Source organism: Schistocerca cancellata, unplaced genomic scaffold (genome assembly GCF_023864275.1).
Source record: "Schistocerca cancellata isolate TAMUIC-IGC-003103 unplaced genomic scaffold, iqSchCanc2.1 HiC_scaffold_518, whole genome shotgun sequence".
NCBI lineage: Eukaryota > Metazoa > Arthropoda > Insecta > Orthoptera > Acrididae > Schistocerca > Schistocerca cancellata.
In genome coordinates this window covers 27,501-35,000 of record NW_026046532.1, presented here as the reverse complement: position 1 = coordinate 35,000, position 7,500 = coordinate 27,501, and the positions used below count along the sequence as shown (strand labels likewise).

The window sequence follows — 7,500 nt, the reverse complement described above, 5'->3', positions numbered from 1 at the left end:
TGGCCCACTTGGCACTCCGATCCGAGTCGTTTGCTCGCGGCTTCAGCATATCAAGCAAGCCGGAGATCTCACCCATTTAAAGTTTGAGAATAGGTTGAGGTCGTTTTCGGCCCCAAGGCCTCTAATCATTCGCTTTACCGGATGAGACTCGTACGAGCACCAGCTATCCTGAGGGAAACTTCGGAGGGAACCAGCTACTAGATGGTTCGATTAGTCTTTCGCCCCTATACCCAGCTCCGACGATCGATTTGCACGTCAGAATCGCTACGGACCTCCATCAGGGTTTCCCCTGACTTCGTCCTGGCCAGGCATAGTTCACCATCTTTCGGGTCCCAACGTGTACGCTCTAGGTGCGCCTCACCTCGCAATGAGGACGAGACGCCCCGGGAGTGCGGAGGCCGCCGCCCCGTGAAGGGCGGGGAAGCCCCATCCTCCCTCGGCCCGCGCAAGGCGAGACCTTCACTTTCATTACGCCTTTAGGTTTCGTACAGCCCAATGACTCGCGCACATGTTAGACTCCTTGGTCCGTGTTTCAAGACGGGTCGTGAAATTGTCCAAAGCTGAAGCGCCGCTGACGGGAGCGATTATTCCGCCCGAGAGCATCCCGAGCCAACAGCGGCGCGGGTCCGGGGCCGGGCCAGGTAGGTCCGTCATCCGGGAAGAACCGCGCGCGCTTGCCGGGAGCCCGAGCGCCCAAAGGGGCGAATCGACTCCTCCAGATATACCGCCGAGCAGCCAGCCAGGACACCGGGGCTCTGCCCAACAGACGCGAACCGAGGCCCGCGGAAGGACAGGCTGCGCACCCGGGCCGTAGGCCGGCACCCAGCGGGTCGCGACGTCCTACTAGGGGAGAAGTGCGGCCCACCGCACACCGGAACGGCCCCACCCCGCGGCGAGTGGAAAGGCAACCGGACACGACCCCGCCGCGGATTGCTCCGCGCGGGCGGCCGGCCCCATCTGCCGAGGGCGGGAGCCAGTGGCCGGATGGGCGTGAATCTCACCCGTTCGACCTTTCGGACTTCTCACGTTTACCCCAGAACGGTTTCACGTACTTTTGAACTCTCTCTTCAAAGTTCTTTTCAACTTTCCCTCACGGTACTTGTTCGCTATCGGTCTCGTGGTCATATTTAGTCTCAGATGGAGTTTACCACCCACTTGGAGCTGCACTCTCAAGCAACCCGACTCGAAGGAGAGGTCCCGCCGACGCTCGCACCGGCCGCTACGGGCCTGGCACCCTCTACGGGCCGTGGCCTCATTCAAGTTGGACTTGGGCTCGGCGCGAGGCGTCGGGGTAGTGGACCCTCCCAAACACCACATGCCACGACAGGCGGCAGCCTGCGGGGTTCGGTGCTGGACTCTTCCCTGTTCGCTCGCCGCTACTGGGGGAATCCTTGTTAGTTTCTTTTCCTCCGCTTAGTAATATGCTTAAATTCAGCGGGTAGTCTCGCCTGCTCTGAGGTCGTTGTACGAGGTGTCGCACGCCACACCGCCAGCCGGCTGTGCACGCTACCGAGAAAGTACCGGTATGCGAACCGCCAGGCGACGGGCGCGCATCGCACGTTTAAGGAGACGCGGCCGGCCCCACAGGCGGCCACGACACTCCCAGGTCTCCGAAGGCGGGACAAACGCCGCGCGCTTCAGTATACGTAGCCGACCCTCAGCCAGACGTGGCCCGGGAACGGAATCCATGGACCGCAATGTGCGTTCGAAACGTCGATGTTCATGTGTCCTGCAGTTCACATGTCGACGCGCAATTTGCTGCGTTCTTCATCGACCCACGAGCCGAGTGATCCACCGTCCTGGGTGATCTTTTTTGTTTAGTTTCCACTGTCTCTTTCAAAACAGTTGCATAGGCGGGACTGAGGCGTTTGACGGCCCCTGTTCCAGCGTTCTGTGTCCAACGGCCTCACGGCCGATGGGCGTCGTACGGCTCCACACCGGAGCGGACAGGCACTCGGGCGAAAGTCATTCAAAACCGGCGCCAGGCGCCAGGTGCCGCAGGCCAGCCGCTCCAGAGCTTCAGCGCTCGTACCACACAACATTTTGTCCGTTAGTTTTGAGAGGCACGCGTGGTTCCGCACGCGGCGCACGGCTGCTGCCGTACAGGTAGCGTGTTGCGCGACACGACACGCACATCGAAAGACATGCAGTCTAGTCGGTAATGATCCTTCCGCAGGTTCACCTACGGAAACCTTGTTACGACTTTTACTTCCTCTAAATGATCAAGTTTGGTCATCTTTCCGGTAGCATCGGCAACGACAGAGTCGATGCCGCGTACCAGTCCGAAGACCTCACTAAATCATTCAATCGGTAGTAGCGACGGGCGGTGGTGTACAAAGGGCAGGGACGTAATCAACGCGAGCTTATGACTCGCGCTTACTGGGAATTCCTCGTTCATGGGGAACAATTGCAAGCCCCAATCCCTAGCACGAAGGAGGTTCAGCGGGTTACCCCGACCTTTCGGCCTAGGAAGACACGCTGATTCCTTCAGTGTAGCGCGCGTGCGGCCCAGAACATCTAAGGGCATCACAGACCTGTTATTGCTCAATCTCGTGCGGCTAGAAGCCGCCTGTCCCTCTAAGAAGAAAAGTAATCGCTGACAGCACGAAGGATGTCACGCGACTAGTTAGCAGGCTAGAGTCTCGTTCGTTATCGGAATTAACCAGACAAATCGCTCCACCAACTAAGAACGGCCATGCACCACCACCCACCGAATCAAGAAAGAGCTATCAATCTGTCAATCCTTCCGGTGTCCGGGCCTGGTGAGGTTTCCCGTGTTGAGTCAAATTAAGCCGCAGGCTCCACTCCTGGTGGTGCCCTTCCGTCAATTCCTTTAAGTTTCAGCTTTGCAACCATACTTCCCCCGGAACCCAAAAGCTTTGGTTTCCCGGAGGCTGCCCGCCGAGTCATCGGAGGAACTGCGGCGGATCGCTGGCTGGCATCGTTTATGGTTAGAACTAGGGCGGTATCTGATCGCCTTCGAACCTCTAACTTTCGTTCTTGATTAATGAAAACATACTTGGCAAATGCTTTCGCTTCTGTTCGTCTTGCGACGATCCAAGAATTTCACCTCTAACGTCGCAATACGAATGCCCCCGCCTGTCCCTATTAATCATTACCTCGGGTTCCGAAAACCAACAAAATAGAACCGAGGTCCTATTCCATTATTCCATGCACACAGTATTCAGGCGGGCTTGCCTGCTTTAAGCACTCTAATTTGTTCAAAGTAAACGTGCCGGCCCACCCAGACACTCAATAAAGAGCACCTTGGTAGGATTTCAACGGGGTCCGCCTCGGGACGCACGAACACGCACGAGGCGGTCGCACGCCTTCGGCTCGCCCCACCGGCAGGACGTCCCACGATACATGCCAGTTAAACACCGACGGGCGGTGAACCAACAGCGTGGGACACAAATCCAACTACGAGCTTTTTAACCGCAACAACTTTAATATACGCTATTGGAGCTGGAATTACCGCGGCTGCTGGCACCAGACTTGCCCTCCAATAGATACTCGTTAAAGGATTTAAAGTGTACTCATTCCGATTACGGGGCCTCGGATGAGTCCCGTATCGTTATTTTTCGTCACTACCTCCCCGTGCCGGGAGTGGGTAATTTGCGCGCCTGCTGCCTTCCTTGGATGTGGTAGCCGTTTCTCAGGCTCCCTCTCCGGAATCGAACCCTGATTCCCCGTTACCCGTTACAACCATGGTAGGCGCAGAACCTACCATCGACAGTTGATAAGGCAGACATTTGAAAGATGCGTCGCCGGTACGAGGACCGTGCGATCAGCCCAAAGTTATTCAGAGTCACCAAGGCAAACGGACCGGACGAGCCGACCGATTGGTTTTGATCTAATAAAAGCGTCCCTTCCATCTCTGGTCGGGACTCTGTTTGCATGTATTAGCTCTAGAATTACCACAGTTATCCAAGTAACGTGGGTACGATCTAAGGAACCATAACTGATTTAATGAGCCATTCGCGGTTTCACCTTAATGCGGCTTGTACTGAGACATGCATGGCTTAATCTTTGAGACAAGCATATGACTACTGGCAGGATCAACCAGGGAGCTGCGTCAACTAGAGCTGAGCAGCCGGCCGCCCGGGAGTGTGTCCCAGGGGCCCGCGCGAACACGCAAGCGTCCGCTCAATTATTCTGCAAACAGGAGGAGGCTGAGCTCCCCTGCACAATACACCTCGAAACCCTCTCAGGTCCCGGCGGCGCGCAGCGCCGTCCTAAGTACTTGGTCGGGTTCGAGAGAGGCGCAATCGCCCGGAGTTAGGCGAGTAGACGCTTTAGGTGCGACCACCCGTGCTCCCAACTGAGCTTGCCGCTGCCGACAGAGGCCCGGGAGCGTGCTGTCGTGGCATTGCCGGCGGGAGACAACACGCGCCACCTACGGTGACCGGCAGCTCCAACGCCAGCGCCACAGAAGGGCAAAGGCCCCACGTGGGTGCCGAAGCGAACTCTCCCAGCACAGCGCACGTGCCAACACGTCTGCACAACTGCGATACAAACCACCAGCGAGAACCGCTGGGGCGACCGAGCAGCAGACGGCGTCGCGGCGCCGAGTGCCGGGCGGCGGCGCATCCTCAACGCACACAGTCCTCAGTCGGACCAGCACACTGCAGATGTCCACCGCGCTTCGCACCGGGCCCGCGAGGACCCACTTTGGCCGCCCGGCGCCGCGCGCAGGGTGCCCCGGCGCGCAGCTGCGCCGCCTGCCGCGTCCGTCGGCCGGCGCGCCTGCCACTGGGCGCCCCCACCAGCCGGCTGTAGCGCGTGCGCCCACGCACCGCGCGGCCAGCACGCCGGGCGGCCCCCCCTCACCGGCCGGGGACGGTCCCACCCAGCCACCGCCGCGTATCGCTTCACACACAGATTTGCCCTTACTGATTTACCTCCAGCAACAACAACCGCACCACAATGGGTTTACCAGTTGTTCATTTGCGTTGCGTCACGTCACCAGCAAACGTAGACGTCCATCCCAGTTTGCAAATGCAACGATTATTGCATACCTGTCTGTTAGGTGTCACGACACACTACGTCTGCCCACATACACGCAACAAAATGTGCACGACTAGAGAACACGTGGGAGGTGGCCCCCTACGTATGCGATGTCCATTACGAGACCGACTGTCAACCAGCATCTGTACCATGTCGCAGATGTGGAACGCGGTGCACCATGCTATCACACTGTGTGAGAAGAGACGACTACGTTTGAATACACGCGCCACTACATCAACAGACGGCTCATGCTGATCGCCATCCAGGGCGTCCGTTACTCCCACACGTCTCTATGGCGTACCACACTGCAATGTAGCTGTTATGGGGAGACGGCACGTGGCTGAGTGCACAACATTTGGACCGTATGGTTCGCTGTTGTTGGGCGCAGTCGTACGGTCACACATGTGCCACAGCGTATCATTCAGTACATACGGACCTATGTGCAGTACAATGTGAGGATTAAGCTTACGATATCAGCGGACAGTGGACACAGGCCGTACCACGACGTAGACTGAGCGCTTCGACATGCGAATGCCAGTGAACAGCTGCGAAGGGCATTGAACACGCAAGCACCTGAACGACCAGCGTGCGAAGGCAGGGTGGAGGGGGGGGGGCGATGTACATCCTGCAGTTGTCCACATTACAGTGTACAGCGGGAGCATGTAAAAAGTAAGCAACACTTGCGAAGTGTTCAACATGAAACGACACACAAGAGGGTGGGCGGTGCGAGTAGCGAACTATATTCAGAGGGTTGTGGTTAGACAACACTAGATTAATGTAACGTGTCATATGCCAATTACAGAGCAGGTTAAGGCACAACGTGGGTTAGGTTAAGGCACAACGTGGGTTAGGTTAAGGCACAACGTGGGTTAGGTTAAGGCACAACGTGGGTTAGGTTAAGGCACAACGTGGGTTAGGTTAAGGCACAACGTGGGTTAGGTTAAGGCACAACGTGGGTTAGGTTAAGGCACAACGTGGGTTAGGTTAAGGCACAACGTGGGTTAGGTTAAGGCACAACGTGGGTTAGGTTAAGGCACAACGTGGGTTAGGTTAAGGCACAACGTGGGTTAGGTTAAGGCACAACGTGGGTTAGGTTAAGGCACAACGTGGGTTAGGTTAAGGCACAACGTGGGTTACGTTAAGGCACAACGTGGGTTAGGTTAAGGCACAACGTGGGTTACGTTAAGGCACAACGTGGGTTACGTTAAGGCACAACGTGGGTTACGTTAAGGCACAACGTGGGTTACGTTAAGGCACAACGTGGGTTACGTTAAGGCACAACGTGGGTTACGTTAAGGCACAACGTGGGTTACGTTAAGGCACAACGTGGGTTACGTTAAGGCACAACGTGGGTTACGTTAAGGCACAACGTGGGTTACGTTAAGGCACAACGTGGGTTACGTTAAGGCACAACGTGGGTTACGTTAAGGCACAACGTGGGTTAGGTTAAGGCACAACGTGGGTTAGGTTAAGACACAAATTGCGTTACAAATTGCGTTACATTGCGGTACAAATTGCGTTACATTGCGGTACAAATTGCGTTACATTGCGGTACAAATTGCGTTACAAATTTGGTTAGGTTAAGGTGCAAAATGGGTTGGATTACAGTACACAACATGGTAAGAGATAGTGTGTTTGGGGGGGGGGGGGGGGGGCAGGTTCGTTGGTAGTGATCATTGTAAGTGAATGTCTGAGGCAGCGTCAGTATGTCACAGCAGTTCTGTCTCGTCAGGATGCGCTTTTCGCTCGTGACTGGAGGCGCGCCGCGTCTGTGGTTGCGGCAAGGGAGTGGCAGACCTGTGTGATTCATTCCTGCCATTGTTTCTGTGCCGTAACAGGAGGCAGTGTGGTGGTGTTGGGTGCACCCCTGTGTAGGACATGTGTGGGTGTTGGTGGCTTATCTGAGCAATTGTGGATGTTGGACGGGTGGGATATTCTATTTTATAATTGGACCCCCTGGTGTGGTTATCATAGTGTGGATGGTGTACTGTGGCGGAGAGGATGCACCGGACGTTGGTCCATGCTGGTGCTTACATATCGTATCTGTGTCTGTTACAGGCAGAGAGTAATGTGTGATGGAGTGTCTCGCTGAGGTGTGGTTCATATTGTGTGCACAGACTTACAGCATGTATAGGGACAGCGGGAATTTGGCATATTGGATATAACTCGTCATGAAACGCAAGATATAGGGGTGGATTGCAACGTACGAGTGCGGGAAGAGTCCGCCGTTCATCCGCTTGGGTTGCGATTTGGGCGGTTGGGGTGGGGCACGTGCGGGTGCGGGTGGAGTGATTGTCGGTTGACTACTTCGTGCGACGCAGGCACTGGCGTTCGGGTTCCTGTGGTGGACAGATGATGCAGGCTTTGTGGGTGGCGTCGAAAAATGGGTACTGTGGGACCTAGCGATGTCGTAGTCGGGGTGGCGTCTCATAGATGGCGGTATCGTCGGTGCAGCAGGTCATGTTTCGGGAGACTTGCAGATGGCGGTATTTA

The 7,500-nt window shown here is 56.2% G+C and overlaps 2 non-coding genes and 1 pseudogene across 2 annotated transcripts; all 3 read right to left on the bottom strand.

Annotated features, from left to right (window-relative positions):
• Positions 1-1,462, bottom strand: part of LOC126129139 (large subunit ribosomal RNA) — a pseudogene marked incomplete at its 3' end in the record, with an annotated part of 3,795 nt that extends 2,333 nt beyond the window's left edge.
• Positions 1,463-1,651: 189 nt separating this feature from the next.
• Positions 1,652-1,806, bottom strand: LOC126129142 (5.8S ribosomal RNA). The gene has a single exon (XR_007527119.1). It is a non-coding gene; the product is annotated as a 5.8S ribosomal RNA (ribosomal RNA).
• A 353-nt stretch (positions 1,807-2,159) lies between these two features.
• On the bottom strand, positions 2,160-4,069 carry LOC126129145 (small subunit ribosomal RNA). The gene has a single exon (XR_007527121.1). It is a non-coding gene; the product is annotated as a small subunit ribosomal RNA (ribosomal RNA).
• Positions 4,070-7,500: the final 3,431 nt, after the last annotated feature.